Here is a 22,914-nt window from a genome sequence, read left to right on the forward strand (position 1 = left end):
AAATTCACTTATTTGATGTCTTTAGAAATGTAACTTTCAATTATTTTTCTTAAAGGAACACTTTAAAAAAGTAAATATTGAACACAACCACAGCATAGAAAACAAGAATAAGTGAGCATCTCTACTTAAAACAAGGTGTGTGCGTGTGTGCCTGTGTGTCCAGAAACACCCAGAGCTCAAACCTCTCAGCATGTCCTTTTGCCCAGAGGATCTAGAACTGCATAATATGATTTTTCAACTATTGAATTAGACTGGTGAAGTATGAGAGATGAAAGGACTTACAGATGGCCTAATTGAATTGTCCAAACCATTGATTTTAGAAATAGGCACTCTAAGAGTTGGCAAAGGATGTGACTGTTCTTTCTGAGGGGTGGGACTGAAGGATTTCTCAGGCATTTCTAACTATTCTGATCTTTTTATTCCATTGCATGCTTTTCTCCACAAAGGGACTCTTGACATAATGGGGCTGTCTTGGGCCTCATTCAAGAAAACTTAATGAAAGAATAACAAATACACATTTTATTAGTTTGGGAATATTTTCTGTGTACTTTGCACAGTGAAAGCATTTTTTATAGTTAATACCTTTTAAAAAGTTTTTTAAATTGTGAAATATGCACAATATAGACTTTACCATCTTAACCTTTCTTAAGTGTACAGTCCAGAGTCAGTACAGTCCACCCTCACCTGGTGGTGCAACCATTACCACCATCCATCTCCAGAATCTAGCAAAACTGAAATTCCATACCCATTAAACAGAAGCTCTCATTTTGTTCCCCTGGGTCTCAGCAGCTATGATTCTACTTTATGTCTCTATGAACGTGATTATTCCAGGGACTTCATATAAATGGAATCGTACAGTGTTTGTCCTTCTGTGACTGGTTGATTTCACTTAGCGTAACATCTTCAGGTTTTATCCGGGTTGTAGCACGTGTCAGAATTTACTTCTTTTTTTTAAGGCTGAGTAATATTTTGTTGTTTATATACCACATTTTGTTTATTCATTCACCTTCCCATGAACACTTGGGTTCCCCCCACTCCTTGGTTATTATGAATAATGCTGCTATGAATACAAATTTAAAAATATTTGCCAATCCCTGCTTCTAGTTTTGCCGAGTATGTACTGATAAGTGTAATTGCTGGATCATATGACAATTCTGTTTTTAATTTTTTAAGGAACCACTCGTGTTAGTCAGCTTTCTGTCCCTGTAACAGAATACCTTAGATGAACAACTTAAAAGGAGCAATGTTTATTTTGGCTCAAGGTTTCAGAGGTTTCAGTCCATGGTTGCTTGGGTCCATCACTTGGAACTATGACAAAGTTGAATATCATGGGGAGGAAACCCATGTTGGAACAAAGCTGTTCACCTTTGGGTGGTAGTGAAGAAAAGTTAGAGAGAGGCAGGGACTGGGGTCCCCATATCCTCTTCAAGGGTATGACCCCAGTGATGTAACTTCCACTAGGCTCACCTCCTAATATTTCTACCACCTCTCAGTAGCAAAACAGGCTGGAGACCAAGACTAACACAAGAGACTGTGGAGGACGCTCCAGATTCAAACTATAATACCACTGTACTGTTTTCCATAGTTTCTGCACAATTTTACCAACAGGGCACAAGAGGTCCTACCAACCATTCAAAAAGATTCCAGTTTCTTTTCCAAATGGCTACTCTAATGGGGATGCGGCATTATCCATCATGGTTTTGATTTCCATTTCTCTAATGATGTCAGTGATGTTACGCATCTTTTCACGTGCTTATTGGCATTTGCATATCTTCTTTGGAGAAATGTCTTTTTAAGTCTTTTGCCCACTTTTCATTTTTGTTGATGTTGCTGAGTTGTGAGAGTTCTTTATGTAGTTTTGATATTAAGCCCTTATAAGCAATATAACCTGCAGTAGGTTGCCTTGTAAATCTATTATGTTATTTGAAGCACAGGCACTTAATTTTGACATGGTCCAATTTACCTATATTTTCTTATGTTGTTTTTGTTTTTGGTGTCATATCCAAGAAAACATTGTGAAATGTAGTATTATGAAGTTTACCCCCTGTTTTAAAAGTTTCATAGTTGTAGCTCTTATGTTTAGTCCTGTGATCCATTTTGAATGATTTTTTGTAAATGGCATAAGGTAGAGATTGAGCTTCATTCTTTTGTATGTGGATATCTGGTTTTCCCAACACCATTTATTAAGCCATGGGACTTCTTAGAGTCACATATCTAGCAGAGGAGATATGGTTAGAATTTAGGTTCCCTTTTTCCAAGTTTTTAGGACCTCCCCAATATTCTTAGTTCTGGGCCAATGCCCACTGTCTGAGATAACTGAGGCATTCCCCTGTTCACACAAAGATGTGAAGGAGCCTAGACTTTCACCATGCACTTGCATTTAAAAGAATTGATTTGTTTTAGCAAATGTGTTTTGGATAAAGAAGTCACCCAGTACTCCCTGCCCAACTGACCATCCAGTTTCCCCTCTACTTCACCAATCCACTTAGTCTGGAAGGGAGGCAAATCAAGTCACAAAAATATGGCTTCAGAGACTCATGTCATTCATACTTTACTTCACACACTTTCCATTACTAAACCACAGGGCTCCTTAAGAACCGAGCATCTTCCCTCAGGGAAAGAAAATGAGCTTGTGCAATGAACTGTAAATATTTGAAGATATGAATTATGAAATGATTAATGTAGGAGGTCCAAACTTAGCTAAATTAATTCTATGCTACATTCTATCTGCAGAGACTCTGTTTGATCACGATTCTAGTCTAATTTGTATCAAAACTGCTTTCTATCTAATTTTCTTTGCAGGACTTGTACTTAATATATCTCAGAGGGAAATTCTAAATAAATCAATGAGTAAAAGGATTCTAAAATCACTTTCAAAATGTGTTAAACATGACTAATTTCATGCAACATAAGTCTGTGTAGCCTTCTGTCTACCATGTCCTGCATAGTCCAGCCTTGGTATGGTATTGTCTTTAAAGAGATGCAACTGAATGGAATAAAAAGTAATTTCAGTCTTTGCTTGCCCATGGATTAGCATCATCATAGATTCAATTCATAACTCGCTTTTCTTTCAATCTTTCCCTACTTTGTTTACACTTTGTGACTGCCCTTACTCAAATGTCCTCCTCAACACCTGTCTGATGGCCTTTCCTATTTCATTCTGTCTCCCATTTCTTCCGGATCCTCTTTTTGTTTCTTGGGAACTTTCTTTGTAAATTTTTTACTGACATGTGCAATAACGTGGCGGGGGTGAAGCCCTCTTACCTCCTTCACACTGATTACCTTGTCCAGGCCATTGTCATTTCTAGCCTGAATTGCCGCATTAGTCTCTACACTGGTATCTTTGCTTCCTCTCTGCCCTTTATAGTCTATTCCTAATACAGAAGCCAGAATGGTTCTGAAAAAAAGGGTAAGTCAGCATTATCTTTCCCCAATCCCCAAGTGCTTACCTGTTAACTACTTATCTCCCATGTTACAGTTACTCTATCTAATTTATCTGTCTATCTATCTATCTATCTACCTATCTATCTATCTATCTATCTCTCTATCTATCATCGATTTTTTTTTTTTTGGTCTAGTATTTTTAAAAGGGGGCCAAAAAGAAAGAAGTGGCTTAAACATTAAGAAAGTTTATGTGCTCACATTACTGGAAGTGCAGAGGTAGACAGAATCTTGCAGTTGAATGGTGACCTTGAGCTTGCAGGTGCTTACGGTCTCTCTTTGACATCTGGTGCTACTGCTTGGATACCTCTTGTGCTCTGCTCACATCCACTTCAGTCTAGGCATTGCTGCAGGAATCATCTCTGCACAGGTATATCACCAGCCTGCCTCAGTTGCAGAGCATATTTTTCACTTTGTGTCCCAGGGCTTTTCAAGTATGAGTTGTGGGGCTCTTGTGGAAACCAGCAGGTTGATCATCTGGATGCTATGCATAAGAAAACTTGCATATATTTAGAAATTAACACTCCATGGAGCAACTTTTGACCAATCTGTTATAGAATTTCACTTCTCATCATTTTCATGTTTCCAGTTCCTGAAGTGAGTGAGGATCTGTTGAATGAATGAATGAAAAAATAGTATTAAGAATTAGACAAAGGGGAATGAAGGGAAGGGAGGGGAGATGGGAATAGGAAAGATAGAATGAATCAGACATAACTTTCCTTTGCTCATAAATGAATACATGACCAGTATAACTCCATAATATGTACAACCACAAGAATGGGATCCCAATTAGAATGGGTTGTATTCCATGCAGGTATACGTCAAAATACACTGTATGGTCATATATATTTAAAAACAACAAATAAAAAAAGAAAAAAAACACATATAAACCTCTAGAAGGGAGAAATTGCTATGGAGAGCTTAGAGTAGGGATAGAGTAGTCTGGGCAGATTATTAAAGGAGGTGGAATCTCAACAAGAATGTCAATGGTAAGGTGACTTTTTACAGCCAAGGACAGGCTTTAGTATGAGGACTTGTGTGCTAAAGATACAGAAGAAAAACTAAGTACAAAACATTTGAGGGAACGGGCCAGTTTATTGGGAATGAGAGATGTGGGAAAAGAAGGAAGGAAGAGAAGACAGGTGGGTGAGTCCAGAACCAAATTGGAGGAGTCAAATCTGTGAATAGAGAAGAAGTGATTTTTAGGAAAGAGCTTAGGCTTTGGAATTATACCACAATTTGCTCTTGGCGCCACCATTTACTGGTTGTGTGACCTTTGTTAAATCACCTGACCACCTTAAGCTTGTTTTTGCTATCTCTCAAATAAAAATAATGTGCATAATTTGAAGGTTTTTTGAGAAGATTAATAAAGATACACACAGATTGCCTTTTAAAATGGTAAGTACCTAATAGAGGCACTTGTTAATTGATTGTTGTGCTGGAAGAGAGTGTTAAAAGTTTTTTTTATACAGGAGAGTGGCATTTTCACATCATCTGATGGTATTATAATTGAATCATCAAAATTTATAGAGAGATAAAAATTCAGGAAATGAACCAGGAAGTCTGCTAGATTTTGTCAATGCCTGGAATTACTGTCTTCTTTGGTTGACTGGGAGGCAGAAGAATGCAATGGAAATATTTCAAATCCTATGCAGGGACTTTGCAGGTTCCTTTTTCTCCCCTTTCAGATTTAATTTTATAAATCTGCTTTCAAGCTACCAACACTTTCCCCATAGAATTGTTTGGTATATTTGCAGTATTAGGTCATGCTTTCTTCCCTAAAAACCAATAACCAGAGGGCTTTCTGAGTCAGTTCATATATTGGATTTTGCATGGCCAAATCTGAAATTCTGCTCTGCCAGTACAGGGTGTGGAAGAGATTCTGATTCTTTGCATGTTACATTTTTGTCCTGTTAGAATTGTAGAAGGGGATTTGTCATTCTCACATTATTATTAGCCAGAGGTCCACAGAGGGAACCCTGGAGCTCCACAGAATGTTCTGGATTTCCACACCAGCGTCACTGGTGATGCCTCCTTTTCAGCCACAAATCAACAGCTGCTAATGGCCTCTAGGTCTTCACATGACAATTAATTCTTTTCAAAATACATATTGATTGTAGAAATTCCCATTTCTGACCTCTTTGTCTTAACTTTTGCCTTTCTATGCAACAAGTTTGGGAAGTTGCTGCATTTACATGCCCCAAATGAAAACATCGAATCTCCTAGTTGCCTCCATATCAATGAAGTGAATTGTCATACATAAGAGAAATCTTCTGTGGGAGCAAGACACAGAAAATTTGACAGTTGTCCTCATGGTTCCTGCAGAAAATAGGGACAAAAATGGTCTTGATTAAGTGAGGTTTGTCCTTTGGGTCTAAAGGAATAGGAAATGGTAATTTAATTTCTACAGATGAATTTTGGTGAGAAGTGTGTCTTGAATTTAAAGTGATCTATTTACATATCTGACTCAAAGCAAACCTCAAAAGAATGTTTTAAAAATGATCTTCACTTCAGATTTTCTGTTAGAAATCAGAATTAGCATTTCTTTTCTTATTTAGAAAAGGGTCTTCTAAACAACTGGGGACAATAGATCATCATGGTCATAACCAGTCCCTGGTTTTAGAATGAGAGAGTTTAACTTCATCCTCTGGCTTCATCACTTCCTATTACATGATCTTTGGCAAGTTACATAACTTTTCGGAAAATGTTCCCTACCCCATAAAAATGTTATGAGGATTAAAAGGTTAGCAAATTGATTTCTTTAAATTTTAAAAAAAATTTTATAGACTGCATTTTGATTCATTGTACACAAACATGGTACAACTTTTCCTTTCTATGGTTGTATAGAAATGATATTTTAAGTAAAGAGTAGATAAACTCACATTTGGAAGAGCTCCTCCCAGATGAGCTGAGATGATTTTTTTCTTACGTAGGAAATTTGCTGAGGTTGAGTATGTATTACAGATGAGGCTGATTGTGGGCAAAGAAAAGAAAACCTGTGGAGCTTTAGAATAACATGTGGCCACATATGCTGGTTTAAAATCCAGGGAAGCTCTAAATGTACAGTTTGTCTGATAGGATATTTGCTGAATGCTGAGGTGAGGGGGATGAGAAGTTGGGCACTGTACTGGGAAGGCAGAATGAAATATTCTAGTTTCACAGTACTCAGGAGAAAAATTTTCCCTACAGGGAATGCACTAGGACAAACACAATAAATTAGCTAAAGCCTGAACAAAATTATTCCTTAAATAAAGAGTATTTGCTTTGTTTTTCAGGAAAAGCCTTTAGAATGCACTCAAGGACCATTTGGTTTTTTTTTTTATTGTAAACAAATGGGATACATGTTGTTTGTTTGTACATGGAGTAAAGGCATACCATTTGTGTAATCATAAATTTATGTAGGACCATTTGGAATTGACTTTTCAAGAATGGATCTGTATAGAAGCAGCCAGCTCATCTGCTCAATGACCTTTTGACATGATGAGCTCAAAAGTCCCCCAAGCAGAACATGATGACTATCTCCCAGAAGAAACATGCGACACATGAAGAGGCCACCTCTGCACAAAAGAACCCTAAAATTCCTCCTTCTCACCATCTAATCAAAAGACAACTTCCCCTCTCTCTCATCCTGCAGATTTCTTGGGTACCAACTGATGGTGAAGCAGATCTGCTTGCAGCTTCTGACCTCCTTGCTGGTTAACTGTGCTTGCAATAAAGCTCTTCACTTTTGCCAAAACTGGTGCCATAGGACTTGGGATATAGCTCAGTTGGTAGAGTGCTTGCCTCACATGTACAAAACAACAACAAGAACAAGAACAACAACAACAACAAAAATAGTGCCATAGTAGTGGCTTCTATCCATGTGGGGCAGCAAATGCTTGATTGGTATAAGTAAGATAGATCTCTCCCTTGAAATATGAAAACAGAGATTAAATGAATCTATGTACAGTTGCTATCCAACTCGTATGGTTATCTCAATAGATGCCACAAAGCTGACAAAATTAAATGCACACATGTAATTTTGGGCAAACAACAGAAGTAGAAAACTTTAATCTGGTAAAGGTTTAAAAAATAAACACAGAAGGGTAGAAGAATGCCTCCCCCAAACATGCCACTTTGGCATTAGGATGACTTCAAGTCAAAAGAAGCAGTCATAAGAAAAACTCTCTTTTTCTCCTTATTTTCCTAAATTTATAAGGGTGTCTCTCTTCCTTTTTCTACCACAAAAGACAAAAATTAATCACTGAATACAGACTACTTGAGAGCCTTACCAGTATGGAGATGGCAGCAGAGAAATCTACACAGTGAACTTTACCAAGTAGCTATTGTCTACCATTAGGACTCTGTATATTTGTCTTCCTACATTTTACTATCCCTAAAGACTCAAGGGTCTTTTCTTTGCCTGTCATGTCTCTAAAAATTTATTGTTCTTTGTTGAAGATGATATATAAGCTGTGGTTCTAGGCCATGTCCATGAGAATCACTCATTCCTTGGATTTCTTCCATATATGTAGGAGACATACATATTCATAAACTTGGTTGTTTTTCTCTTCTTAATCTGTCCTTTGTTATAGGGCCCCAGTTTAGAGCTTAGAAGTGCAGAGGGAAAATTATTTTTCATTCCTCTGTACAGCCATGGCTAGCATCATATTTGACAGTGAAAATACATAAACATCACACAAAAAACTATGTGCAAGGTCTACCCATTGAAATCCAAAAAATATTACTGAAATGAAAGAAGACCAAAATAAAGAGCTTTGCTATGTAAATTATAAGAAAATATTGATAAGATGTTGATTCTCACTAAACTGATCTGTAGATTTTAAAATCTTATCAAAGTCTCATCAGGGTTTGTATGTATATAATTTGACAATGATTCTAAAGTTCATGTGGAAAAGCTAAGGACCTAAAAGAGCAAAGGCAATATAATTAGAACAAAGTTGGTGGACAAACCCTATCAAAATTAAGTACTTACAATAAACTAAGACAGTGAAGTGTTGACACAAGGTTGTGCACTTGGACAAAAAAACAAAAAACAAAAAACAAAAAACAATAGAAATAGAAACATACACAGATGGTCACTTGATTTATAGCAAAGAGGTTACTATAAGCTAATCAATAAAGACAGTCTTTTCCATATGGTTTTTCATCTGGCTATCTATGGAAAAAAATAAACTTTAAATCTCCTTCACCCTTACATGAATAGAAGACAAACCAAAATGTATGGGTAAAGCAAAAGCAAAAGCAAAAGCAAAAAACAACAACAACAACAACAAAAAAAACCAAAAACCAAAACCAAAAAACAAAAAAACAAAAAAACCCCAAAACAATAGATAGATCAAAAGACTTGAAATGACCCTTCACACAGAATATCCACAGGGCTAGTAAGCATAAAAGCAGTTGCTTGATATCATTAATCAGCAAGGAAATACAAATTACAGCAGCTAAGTGGAATACCCATAAGAATGGCAAGAATTAGCAAGATTGACATCGTCAAGTTATAGTAAAGAAGTGGGACATCTGGAATTTTCACATATTACAATTGATGTTATAAACTGGCATAACCATTTTGAAAATCTGCCTAGTAGTATCTGCTAAAGCAAAAACTTACCTTATAACCCAGGAATTCCACTCTTTCTTACACCCTCAAAAGAAAAGGTTGTAGATTCTATAAACTGTTCATAACAGCTTTATTCATAATAACTGAAGACTGAAAACAACCAAAATGTCCACCCACAGAAGGGATAAATAAATAGTTTTGTATTTAGGCAATTAAGTGCTAGGTAAGAATGAAGAGTGACCCTCTAATATATGTAATGTCTGGATGAATCTCACAACATTTGAGTAAAAGAGGCCATGTACAAAAGAGTACACACTGTATGATTCTATTCATATGTAGTTTAAGAATAGGCAATACATATTGATGCTGAAAGGGATCAGAATAGTGGTTACATTTGGGGAATGAGTGATATCGCCAGGGAAGGGACATAAAGAAATCTCTGGATGCAGAACTGTTCCCAATCTCAATCTAGAACATAGATATGGTAATCCATATTGAGCACATGGATGCCTTTGCCTTATCCATATGTAGCAAATCACAGACATGCTTTTCTAAGGACATAGGGAAGTCCAGGCAGGGTTTTAGGTAGGAAGGAGTCAAGAGCAGACTTACATTTTAAGAAATGACCCTAGGAGGTCCCGTTGGTGAAGCCCTGGCCAGTGATCCAGGCGAGGAAAGCTTTAGCCAGGAGAGAGGCAGGGAGCTGGAGAGCAACACGGTGATTGTAGCCCAAGTAGGGAGAGAGAGGGGAAGACCTGGGGATGGCAAAGGGTTCAGTGGGGAAGAGGCAATAATCTTTCAGGACTTGTCTCCATTTCAGCACTATTAGGAACATAGTTCCTAATCTTGGAGGAGACCAGCACCTGCAAGCTGAACTTGGCTTTTGTTGGATTTCCTCTCTGAATTTTCAGTTTCATTTCTTTGCTCCTCACTTCATCCTAGAAGGAGCCCTCTGCTCCTGAGAAGTCTTTCAATGAAGGTTGAGCTTGGGCATTTCAATTTGCGGAACCCTTTTGTGAACGGAGTTGGGGGTCATTGGAAGAAGAGAGAGAGAGAAGTACTTTGTCGAATGCATCCAGCCTTCTAAGTTTTCCTCCTTCTCATTCGTCAAGTAGGATCTTTTCAGTTCCTGAGGAAGTAAAAAGGACAGAATAATCTAACACCATCTATTATCTACGATGCTTTGGGGGGGCTGTCATAATCTGAGGTTTCCTCTTCCCGGGAATTTGATTCTTGGAGTCTGACACATCTAGGTTTGGAGTTGGCGAAAGAGCTTGTGGAATAGATAGCGCCCCCTTGCCGTAGGTGAGGTGGGTGGAGAGAGTGAAATGATTATAATCAATTGGTCCAAACCTAGAGGATTAAGAAGTTTGCAGACCTGTTTGCAAATTCAAAATAGATCCTTTCCCTCGGAACTATTCCAAACATCTAGCCTTGAATCAGAAGGGGATTTAGAAGCAAAGAGCTGCCCGCAGCGAATACCTTTAATGCCCTGGTTAGGATCTGATCCTGCTGAATAGATAACCCAGGAGCCTCCCGCCCTGGGTGTTCGTGGGGCGGGGGCGCGCTGCGCGCTGCGCCTGGGCGGGTGGCAGCGGCGGCGGCGTGGGCGCGGTGATGCAGGTGTGACACCGGCCGGAGCCTGCCTCAGCCGGGATCGCCCCAGCGCCGCGTCAGCGGGAGCTGCGGGCTGGGCTGCCGAGGCGGACGCTGCCCCACACGCACCCGGAGGCGACCGTCGGCGGGCGGATTTCCCACCCAGGTAGGGGACTGCTTTGCTTAGCTGCAGTGCGTGTAGACCAAGCCCGGGCGCTGACTCGCGCGCCAAGGTTCCGGGGCTAGCCTGCTGAAGCACACATCCCGGTACCGCTGAGTGTTGTTTATAGTTAATGGCACAAAAAGCAGAGCGAGTCTTGGAAAGAGCGCAGAAAAGCAAGGACTTGCTGGCTGTTCCGGGCTGTGCGCTTCTTGAAGGTGGGGCCTCCCCAAGGACTGTTTATTAAACCTTGCGAACTGTTAGCGTCATAAATAGTTTTGCAACTTAGGCTACTGACATTTATAGCCCGTTTCCATATGCTTCCCAGCCACCGCTTTTAGTTTGAATTCTATTCCTATTAGATGGATTTTGTTGTTGGTTTGTTCTTAAAGAACAGATTAAAAACATGCTTACACCTGATGGCTCTGGGTTGGGGTTTGTGTGTATTTCCGTATGTGGAGGGCGCCCTCCGTGGGCTTGGAAGCCTTTTCTTAGGGACACAGAGGGTTTGTTTATGGATGGGTTTTAGTGCAAGGAAAAGAACATGGTTTGTTTTGCAGGGATGGGTGAGCAAATGTGTTTAGATGGGGAGGAACGAGGCACTGCTGTTTCTTCTGCAGACGGGTCCAAGGTTCAGCAGGGCTGATGAAACACTATCATTTATCCAGAAATCGCATATGCAAACCATCTCCATTTAAAGGTAACTTAACATCTGATGTCTTGGGCTCCGATAACAGCAGCCAGGATGAGGTGAGATGGGGCGCTGGGTATGCTTATTTGTTTTCTAAGCCACTCAGTGAGTGACCCATGAAGGGGGACTAGAGGTGTGTGTACGGGGAAGTATTAGGCATTGTAGTCAGCTAAGCTGTGGTTCTGGTTTACCTTAGTCTCTTCTATGTTTTTTTTTTTTTTTTTTTTTTTCCTTCCTGCCTTTTCTAGAAGAGGTAACTTGTCCTGTTTGGTCTAGTCAATGCAGTGGATGCAGTAAGATTCATTCTGCATCTTTCCTGAGTCAGCAAATACTCCTGAGCACCTTGTGTGGATCAGATTGAATTAATCCCTAAGGATGCAGAGATGATGAAAACCAAGTCCTGGCACCTCACACACTCTAACCTGAAGAAACACCTGTAATAACAAGGTGTGACAGGTTCAGGGATGGTGGTGTGAAAATCTAGTGGTTGGTTGCAGAGAGGAAAAGGAATTATTTTAAAGATGGAGCCCACATGCATTTCAGCAGACTGGGTCCTTCTCTTGGTCCCTTGTCTGTGAGTGACCCACATCCCTCTCCTACCCCATCACCCTCACTGCCACTGGGTAGGCAGAGCTTTACAAGCCCCAGCAGAGCTGGCGTTTGCAGTACGTGACTAGACCACAGCAGGCACAGGCTGGCACCAAGGGAGAAGCACACCCAATGCAGGTCAGGCTTTTTATTTTTATTTTTTTAACAGATGGTTTTCCTAAATTCCAGGACAATAAAGGTTTAAAGCAGCACATCACAAAGGCAGGGACTCTGGAAAATTCTTAGGTTGTTCAGACAAGATGCACTTCTGCCTCTTCCTCCTGGGGCCCTCACCTGTCCTTGTCCCAGCCTGGTGCTAAAGGAAAACTCTGACCCTCATGTCCCTAAGTGTTTGGAATAAAGGAAAACTAAAGCCGTTATTACAATTCTGTGCCGGGAGAGGAGAAACCAACCTTGAAGTTGTTTCTTCTTGGATGAAAGCTGTGGTGGGTGATGAAAAATGATAGAATGAAGAGCTCCTGGGCTGGCAGGTTTGCTGGAGATACATGTTACATGCACCCTGTAACCTAAACCATCATTAAGTATTTGAAAAGCAGGCTGACACACTGCAATGAGTCTGGACTTCCATGCTCAAACAGAGCTGGTGAGTGTCTTGGGCAAGTTACTTAGTCTTTCTTTGAGCTTTGGTTTCCTGATCGGTAAGACAGAATCGGCAGGGTTGCTAGGATAATTATATAAAAAATACCTAAAGTATTTGTTCATTGCTAAAAAATTGTCATATATTAATTGACTGATGCAAAGTGCATGCTCAAGAAATGGCAGTTCACTTGTGGAGTTCCTAACCTGTGCCAGTCACAGCTCCATGTGTGAGGAATACAGAATTGAACAAAATAAAGCCCCTACTCTCAAGGAGTGTGTGTGTGTGTGTGTGTGTGTGTGTGTGTATGTGTGTGTGTGTGTGTGTGATAATGGACAAATAAATAGCATCCAGCATATTAACTGATGAGGTGTCGTAATGGAGAAAATTAAATCAGGGTAAGAGGAATGCAGAGTGCTACTACAGGGTGGAGTGGGACTTGTTATTATTATTATTTTTTAGTACAACTTGACCAGGGAATACTTTCCTGGCAAATGATATTTGACCAGACCAGAGGGAAATGAGAAAGGAAGCACCTGTAAAAGCCTGAGGCAGGAGAGAGACATGTTCATAAAGAACCAGAAAGGATGCCAAGGAGGCTGAGTGGAGTGAGTGAGAGGTTGGTTGCAGAAGTTGAGGTCAAAGGGTCATCACGACAGGATCATTGGGATATTATTACCTTGTATGATTCATGCTCGGCACTAAGATATATGTGCTGAGTTCTGGTTTAAGGAATTGGCTGGGATCCTGTTTAGAAGAAGGTGGGTTACTAAGTATAGGTACCTGTGGTCGCTCAAAGCATGAACTAAAGCAGCAAGTAGAAGGCATAAGTATTCACAAGGAAATAGAAATTAGAGAGACAGAGCAACACAGTGTTCAGATTTCTTTCATCCAGATTGAGGACAGTATTTGTGCTTCATTTCCTTTCCCCTATGAAAGAAAGAGCCACCATTAAGTGTCAGTCCAGCAGTATTGTCCTTGCTAGTTATTATTCTTTTTTCCTTTGAGAATGAGAAGAGTTTCTATGGTTATAGAAAAGTGTTGGGATCCTGTAGAAATACAATGGGCTTTGGTGTATCATGGAATGCATTTATATAATGCCATATGATGAATTTATTTGGTGCATCCTTAATATAAAGATCACCCCTTTGCTGCTCTACCCCTTTGAGACTTTGTTCCTCTAGAGAAAGCCCTGTTTTGGGATTTGAGAGCTCTATTGCACAGCTTTCTTTGGTGCAGTAGGGCTACTGTGGTGTGCTGCATAGACAGAAATAGGGCTGATGCCTGAGAACCTTGCAAAGTTTCTGTGACATAGGATGTGGTGAGGCTGGGTCAAGGTCAGGGTGTCTGACTGGGTGTCCGCCAGCTCACCTCAGAGGGTGTGTTTCCCTCATTCAATGTCTGGCTTTTAGTTTTGCTGCCTCAGAAACCCAATCTGTCTCTCTGGGCTACATCACAGTGACTGTTTGCCTGTATGCCAGTCTATTGATTTGCAGTGACTGTGACACTGTGTAGCCTGGCTGGTGTGCCTGATTCCTGCAGACTTCCTGTCGAGAGACCCAAACCACAAGGGAAAAATTCCCCCATGCACGTTTATTCAGAGCAAAGCAACTTAGATGCCCATCCTAGGGACTGATCACACACTTGAGGGCTGATCTTATGATGGGACTATGGAAAAAGCCCCCCCCCAAAACTTAGTGACCTAAAACAACAATCATTTAATATTCTCCCTGTGGCTATGGTTGGCTGGGCAGTTCTGCAGATCTGAGTTGTACTTGGTTAATCTCAGCCATGCTCGCTTTGGTGATTTTGGTCTGCTGATGGAGGGTTGAGGGCTGGCTGCTTTAGGATGGTCTGAGCGGCAATGGTTTTGCTCTGCTTCCTGTGATCCTTCATTCTCCCAAGGGCTAACCCAGCATGTTCACATGATAAAGACCGTGGGTCAAGAGAAAGTAGAAGTTTACATGTTGTCTTGTGTTCATCAATGAAAGTAAAACACAAGGCAGCCCAGAGTGTAGGGTAAAGTTTGCTGGGAGAAGTTACATAGTCATATTGCACAGAGCATGTGTTTGGGGAGGGAAAGCATTTGGAATATTTTTACATCTATCATAAGGATCTTAATACTTAATGTCCCCTTGGCTAAGTTGTTTTTTTCTCCTGAACTCTGCTTGAATGGAAAAGGCCTGTTCTTTACTGGTGACTCTCTTTTTTCTGTGTTGCCATGGCTGCACATCTATAGACATATGGGTAGCCATTCATTCAGCAAGTATTGACTGAGTGCTGTCTCTGTGCCAGGATGTTATAGGCAGGGATACAGCAGCTTTAAAAAAGTTTCATTTCATGAAGCATTCATTTTAGTTACAGAGACAAGTAGTATGTAACAAAATAAATAAATATGTAATATGTAAGGTGCTTAAGGAGCATCAGTCAGGGGAAAGAGTGGGGAGAGTACCTGATTGATCAGGAGCAGAAGGCAAGAAAGTAAGGGCTGGGAATAAAAGGTGGCTGGGGAGATGAAGAAATGATATCTGAGGAAAGACCTTCCCAGGTAGGGAGAAGAAGAAGTGCAGGGGCTGGGGAGCTAGCTCAGTCGGTAGAGTGCTTGCCTTGTAAGCACAAGGTCCTGGGTTCGAATCCCCAGCACCACAAAAAAAAAAAAAAAATAGAAGAAGTGCAAAGACCCTGAGGCAACAGAGTATAAATGTGTTCCAGGAATGGCAAGGAGGCTTGTATAGGAGGAAGTGAATGAGACTGGGTCTGCACAGTAGAAGATGAGCCCAGAAATATAGCAGCCTTGGATGGACTTTGGCTTTTACTTTGAACGAGATGGGAAGCCACTGAAAAATTTTGAGTATGGTTAGCCATTACCTGATATATATTTTATAATGATCACTTGAGCTTTAGAGCTTAGGATAGACTTGGGGGTGGGACATGAAAGGATGCAATGAGATCAGCCAGATGAGAAATGATGGTGGTCTGGGCCAGGTGGGATCATGACTGAAATAGTGAGATGTGGCCAAATTCTGTATATATTTGATGGTAGACTACACAGGATTTGTGATGAATTAGTTTAGGGCATGAACAGGGGAGTCAAGGATGACTCAGTAAGTTTTGACTTGAGCAACTAAATGAACTAGCTCCTTCTGAGGTGGAGATGGAGCTGTTACGGGTTTTAATTGGACATCCAATGGTAGATTGTAAGTATATGGTTGTATATAAGAGTCTAGAGTTCAGGGAAGAAGTCCAGGAAGGAGACATAAATTTGAATAACATTAGCATATTATTTCTTTGTCCCTTCAATTAGCCAAGTCACTGCTATGTCACCAGTGCCCAAAATATTGCCTGGCCCATAGTATGTACTCAGTGATTATTTACCGAATGAGTGAATGGAGGTGACAGCAAACCTTTGCTCTGGTGGAGGGTGATGTGTGACCTCCCCACAACCCCCTGAAGCTATTGCCTCTTTTTCTCCTGGGAGTCTTATTGTGGATCTTGTGAACTAAAAACAGACTCTAAACACGAAGCCTCCAATTGTTTATACCCTATAGGAAATATTGTGTGGTGACAAGTAAGAAAGAGGAACATGTGGAAACCAAAAAATAGCTCATCCTTTCAAAAAGGGAGGAAAGAGCCTCCAGAGAGAAGTGGCTGAAATTTAGGGGTGTGATGTTCTTGGGTTATTATTGTACTGCTTTTAATTTAAGATGAAGTAGCAGCAAGGAAGAATCCTGAAAAGGGGAGAAATTTATTTAAATCAATGTGTGCTGCGCAAAAGAGTGTCACCAGCATGCTTGAAAAATCCCACTTCTACCGTATCTTGCATAATGAGTTTCTGTTTATAAAAGGAGCGAAACAAGCAAGAGCCTTATAGGTGAATGGGAGGGCTGGAAGGACCAATCTCAGATTGCTCATTCACTCCTCTGGTGTGGCTGATCATATGTGAGTGCGAGTTTTGTTTGCAATGCTCTTTGGGGCATGGGGACTGGGGAAAAAAAAGGTAGACACTGCAATTGCAAGTGATTCCAAAAGTTCATATCCTGCAGGCTTAGTCCCCAGCGTGGTGTTGTTGGGTAGTGGGACATTTAAGAGGTGGGGCTTAGTGCAAAGTAAATAGATCATGGGGGTGTTGACCTTGAAAGAAATTAATGCTGGTTTCACAGAGTGAGTTAGCTCTTTTGACAGTAGGTTATTATAAAGTGAGGCCTTCTGCATATGACTGGTTCTCTTTTAGTTTCTCTGTCATGTTGTGATATAGCCAAGGGAGTCCTCTCTAGAGGGCAGACAGATGGGGCCAATTTCATTCTTGCAAACTGTATGTGATGTGAACCTCTTTTTGTAAATTACCCAACCTTAGGTAGTTTGTTATAGAAACAGAAAATGAGCAAATACAAAGCCCAGACTCAAGTGGGAGAAAGAGCACACTGGCCTTTGAGTCCTCTGCAGTCTTTTCTTCATATTCCTAGACTTGGAGATGTGTTGGTCTGAATGTTGATTAAAGGATCACCCTACTAGTATGAGACTCTTGGCTGAGGCTTTTCATGGTTGTTGTCCAATGACCTGGGCAAGAAATCAGAGTATAGGTGGCAATGATGATGAACTAGGTCTAGCATCTGGTAGATAGTTGGTAGCTTCTGGTTTTCCTCCTCCCAACCCTGTGCCTTTGCTGCCATTCTGACCACTTCTGGATTAAGAATAATATACTCACCTTTTTCTTGGAGCTCCCAGATATACCACCAGCAAAGCTCAAATCTCCCTGCTGTCCCGACCATTGATTGCAGCTCATTCAACAGTATCTCTTGCTCTATTGTTTTATTATTTTTTGTGTGTGTTGCTATTAAAAATACCTGAGACTAGAAACTTTATAAAGAAAAGAGGTTTATTTAGTGTGCAGTTCTGGAAGTTCAAGAGCATGATGCCAGAATCAACTTCTGGTGAGGGCCTCAAGTGGGATAGAATCACAAGGCCCTCGCAAGAAAAAGAGGTCTCATGGCAGGAGAGGAAGCAAGAGAGTGAGCCAAGGAAACAATGCACTTTGTAACAACCTGCTTTTGCAATAACTAATCCAGTTCTGTGAGGCCTAATCCAGTTGCAAGTGAATTAATCCAGTTTCTCCAGAAAAAACGATCTGTTCACAAGAGTGGATTCCTTATATCCCCCAAAACCTCTTAAAGTCTCCATTACTGCCTTACTGTTGCTTTGGGGAATTAAGCTTCAACATGAACCTCAGTGGGGACAAATGATTCAAACTATAGCATCTGCCAACAAGACACACACCAAGGATGCCCTCCTTTAATGCTCCAATGGATGACTACTTCCTGTTTTCTGTAGACATTTTTGCTACATCTAGCTCCTGTTCTTATCAGTCTTCAGAGCTTGCTTCTATGTTGGATGACATGGGAGAGAATAGTATTAATTTGCTTTTCCCAAAAAGATAATACAGAATACTCCCCTGACTGGCAGTTGCTTATCACGTTGGACCTGAACCTCTTTAGGAGCTAGATTATATAGGCTACATCTTTTGCGTCCACTTAACAGATGGTAAATTTGAGACCCAGAGAAAATAACTCACGGATAGACGTACCGTTGAAGAGTGGATGTACCACATCATTTCTTTTTCTGCCAACTCTGCTTAGATGCAAAAGAAGGTAATTTTGGCCGACCTCTGGGCCTTCTTGAGTCATGGATGTCTGGTTCTGGAAGGTGACTGTTCAAGCTGGGAGTTGGCTGCCATTAAGTGCTTCCTATGTCAACCTCAGGCCATGTGTTGTTGGCAGGAGCTCTAGGTTTTCAGAACCACCCATGTGCGTAGGGATGGGTGTGATTTACAATTCCTGGTCTTTCCATGATGAAAACTTGCAAATGAGCCTACCAAAGAGGAGGGAGAAAACATGTCCATGGATAATTGAGCTGTCCGTCATTACCCATGGTTGGGCAGGCTGCATTTTAATTAAGAGTTCACAGCAGGTTCCTTTTCTGGTTGATAATAAGTCCAAGACAATGGAAGGACTTATCTGAATTGTAGGATCTTAGAGTTTCAGAGTTGAAAAAGCAGGACATGGAAACTCCTTATTAATTGAGGGAACTGCATTTGAAGAAGGAAATAACTTATTTAAGATCATATAGTAAGTAAATGATAGAGGGCCAGAACCCAGGTTGGGGTTGCAGCAATATGTTCATAGGAGATAATCTAGAGAAAAGAAAAATGGGGTCTGGATACCCTTCAATGCTATGCTTAAAAACTCTCCACTGAGAAACTCACAAGTTTTTCCAGGCAGGTGAAGACCTGGTTAGGCCCCTAACCTAGCTTCTTCCAAATACTTTAAGCCTCTGGGATTTTCCCTGCCTGGCTTCCAGAGCCCAGACCTAGTGGGGGCTGCTCTTGTTTTGCCCACAGTCCCTGCTCTCCTGCCAGGCACAGAGTCCGCCCATGGCCTTTTGCCTGATCTGGGGCACAACAGATGGCACTGAGGAATGGAGCCCAGCTGGCACGTGGGAGGCTCTAAGGGAGAGGAAAAGGCCTTGTGGGGTGGTCTGCTCCAGGCAGGGTCCTGGACCTGGGGTAGAGGCCTGGAAATGTCACAGCAGTGTCAGGAGATCCTGACCTTGACCTTGGAGGGCTAAAGGAACTATCCCCTCGTCCCCCATGGTGAGTGATGAGCTCATCCTACACATAGTCATTAAAGGTTCTTAGATTAAATGCAGTTGCTTCTTTTTTTTTTTTAAACAACAAAGCATAAACATCATTAAGCTTCAAGGAAAGGAACTCTATAGGAAAACAAGGGAAAGGCAGTGACTTAAAGCAACAGAAGATAAACTCAAATGGAACAATGAAAAAGCAGCTGAGAAAGGATAAGAAGCAATGTGAAAACAGGGTGTGTAGCTGAGCCATGTTCTCTTACTCCCCTTGACTTTTTTGGTTTGGGGTTTTTGGGAGATGCTAGTCACATCTTTGACAGAGAAGCTAAGCAGGGCACCAGAAATCACATCGCAGGGTTGGTGGCCTCCTGCTTCCTCAGTGACCCAGTGCATGGGGTCCTAGGGGCACCATAGAGTGCTGTCAGAGGCCAAGTTGGACCTATCAGTTTTCTCAATTTGATCTGTATGACTCTCGGTTGAGGTCTTGTTACTTTCAGCCAATTTCCTCCAGACAAGGAAGGCCCCTTCTAGCTCCTGGATTCTGGAGCTAATCCTACCTACTCGTGCTTCTTTGAGACAGTGCAGGTCAAAGAGCCCAGAGACTATCTGCCTAGGTTCCTAGTTGGGCTCTGCTTCTTACTAATGTGAGACCTTGTGTGAGTCATTCAACAACCTTGAACCTGTTTCCTGATCAGTAATATGGGAATTATGATAGCATTACTTATTCCGTAGGGTTATGGGGAAGAAGACATAAGTTAATTTGCATAAATAGCCGAGAACAGTGTCCAGCTCCTACTGAGTGCTCACTGAGGGTAGATAATATTAAATGTCAAATCCCGAATCTGACCACATGGACCAGCTGCTCCAGATTGAGTGTGTCACCTCAGCTTCCCTGGAGCATGCTCAGGGTTCTGTTCCTCCCCTTCTGCTGTCACCTCGGAGAAAGAAGAGACTGCTTAGGCTTTGCTCACCTGGGTCTCTGAGGGAAAGTCACCCTCTGTTTATAAGAATTGCCACCAGCATCTGCTCAACCCCTTTATATTCTAAAGTGTGGAAGTCATCTTGACAACCCTTGGATAGACATCTTGTAAACTGGTTTATTTCCATTTTATAGATAAAGAAATGGACACATTGAAGTTTGATTTTATGGCAAATGTTAATTTCTTACTAAGTACTAGGGACAGACATATGCATATTGTTTTCCTAGATGCTTGCAGTTTGATTGACAATAATGATTACTATGCATATATGATTTTAATTAATTCTTATAATTCCTATGAGTAGGGATTGCTATTTTCATTTTATTGTGCAGTAAAACTGAGTTTGAGCAGAGTTAAATAACTTGCCCAAAGTTTAGCGTCTTCTAAAGGGCAGAGTGGATTCCACTGAGAAGCAGTCTCATGTCCTAGAATGCTCTGTCCTATGCTGTGTCACCTCCTAGCCAAGTCCACTTTGCTTGTCAGGTGTGGCCCTGAGCCTCAGTTCAGAACCTCTGGCTCTCACATCTTGACTCTTGCTATTTCAACCTCCTGCCTTCCAGGGGGAGTTTTTAGGTGCTCACCTAGTACCTAATTGGCTTCAACCAGAAACTGGCTCCAACCTGCTTTCCAGAGTTCAGACCTCTTTTTATACACTCCCATGCCCTTCTCTAGCTGTAGGCTCATTCCCAAGGTCAAGACTTACTTCAAGTTGGAGATGCTATAACTGCAAAAAGTCTCCAACTTCGTGTCTGTAATGGAAACAGTCCCTAACTCTTAATTCCCACAACCATTTTCTTCTATAACTTTAGGACAAATTCCCTGTCTTCACCCAGGATGAATTGAAGAGAGGCTTGCTCATGTTCCTCTGTAGAATCTGACTTCTTTGACTTTGGACTCCAAAGTGATTTGGGGGCCACACCCCAACTGCACTCTTCTGCAGATATTTATTGAGCTACTGTTACATTCTAGGCCTTGTTTCTTAAGTTTTTTCCTTATCAGAAGGGCATCTGCTTTCTCTAGAAGTTCTCCTCCTCTGAAAGTAGCAGTCTTTGAGGTTTGACTCTCTTGCTGCCCTAGGTACATGCAAACAAACCCTGGAGCCTTCCCACTTGAAGTATGGGCCCTGGACTAGCAGCATCTCTCTGTTACTTGAAAGCTTGTTAGACATGCAGAATCTCCCTGAGTGTGGTGGCATATGCCTGTAATACCAGTGGCTTGGGAGGTTGAGGCAGGAGGATTGCAAGTTCAAAGCCAGCCTCAGCAACTTAGTGAGGTGCTAACCACCTTAGTAAGACCCTAACCAACTTAGCGAGACCCTGTCTCTAAATAAAATATACAAAAGGGCTGGGGATATGGCTCAGGGGCTGAGGGTCCCTGGGTTCAATCCCTGGTACCAAAACAAATGCAGAATCTCAGGTCCCAATCCAGATTTGTGACCAGAACTTGCATTTTAACAAGATCCTCAGGTTACTTGTAAGTACAGTAAAAGCAGGTTACAACCTCTTCAGACCATTTCTTCTTAACTTGAAACTCACATGTTCATGTACTCTTGACTCCACACCTTTGATTTACCAGGGAAGCTGGACTACAACTTGGTGGGGGCCAAGCTTCCTGTCTTGACCAGATTCTACTGGGCCCACTGTGCCTGGGCTCCACCACAGGGGAGTTCAATAATTAATAATTCAAATACAAGGTGAGAAGGTGACATCAGAGAGCAACATACAGAGTGAATGTTTGTGGGAGCACAAAGCTAGATGCAGTTGCTATTGCTGTATGAGGAGAGAGGATTGGGGCACAAGCAAAGCCATCGTATGGGTGTGCAGGTGTTGTTCAAACGAGCCTTGAAGGATGAATAGGAGTTTTCCAGATGGGCATTGGGGAGAAGAGTATTTGTAGCAGAGGGAATAGCTTGAGGAAAGGCATGTAGACTTGAACATGCATGGTTGATTTTGGAACAGTAGGTGGTTTGTTGTGTCTAAATCATGGGATCTAAGGTGGTGTTAACCAGGGAGTGGTAATGAAGAGAGGAGAACTGGGGAAAGATGGGGAGGAAGTAGCAGGACACATGGGAGAATCTCTTGTGGGTTTAAAAGTCATCATCAGGTGTATCAAGAAGGAAAAAGCTCAAGAGCCACTGTGATACACAGGGAAACTGATTGCCTTGGCTCCTTGAAATGGCCCTGTAAGTGTGAGATATCCACAGTCCTGTGCAACAAGGCTTGACTGTGGGTGTGAACTGAGTGCATCAGAAGTTTGATTTGGCTTTGATCACAGATATCCATCCAAAGAGAGAAACAGCAGTCTTGGAAAGTGTGATTGATTTCTTGGAGATGCTTTACGACCCAAGAGAATGTGGAAAACATTTAAGAAAGAAAAAGAAGCACGTAGACCCCAGTTGCTCAAAACAAATGGAGCAAAACCTTTTCTTCCTTTCTTTATTTGAGAAAGATGAGAGAGAGGCAAGGGAACCAGGGAAACAGCGTTAGTATCTATTTCTCAGGTAGTTTCCTGGATTACATAGTTCCACTCTAACTGCTCAAACACTGATTAGGGACACCTCTTTCTTTTCATGCTTACCCCCTGCCATTTTGGATATATGGAAACTACATTATGGGTAATACAGAAAATTGGGAAATGAAAAGGAAAATCTACCTATAATTTCCA

General features: G+C 41.3%; 1 protein-coding gene and 1 long non-coding RNA gene across 2 annotated transcripts in view; one reads left to right on the top strand and one right to left on the bottom strand.

Annotated features, from left to right (window-relative positions):
* Nucleotides 1-516: 516 nt before the first annotated feature.
* LOC124976762 (uncharacterized) lies at nucleotides 517-10,732 on the bottom strand. The gene is made up of 3 exons (XR_007107057.1): nucleotides 10,484-10,732; nucleotides 9,614-10,130; nucleotides 517-4,050 (listed from the first exon to the last, which is right to left on the bottom strand). It is a non-coding gene; the product is annotated as an uncharacterized LOC124976762 (long non-coding RNA).
* A 754-nt stretch (nucleotides 10,733-11,486) lies between these two features.
* Nucleotides 11,487-22,914, top strand: part of Sv2b (synaptic vesicle glycoprotein 2B) — a 186,031-nt gene continuing 174,603 nt past the window's right edge. Inside the window, 1 exon segment of the mRNA XM_047539677.1 lies at nucleotides 11,487-11,507. The gene's annotated coding sequence lies outside the window, so the exon portion shown is untranslated.

The sequence above is a fragment of the Sciurus carolinensis genome, chromosome 2, assembly GCF_902686445.1.
Source record: "Sciurus carolinensis chromosome 2, mSciCar1.2, whole genome shotgun sequence".
Classification (NCBI taxonomy): Eukaryota; Metazoa; Chordata; class Mammalia; order Rodentia; family Sciuridae; genus Sciurus; species Sciurus carolinensis.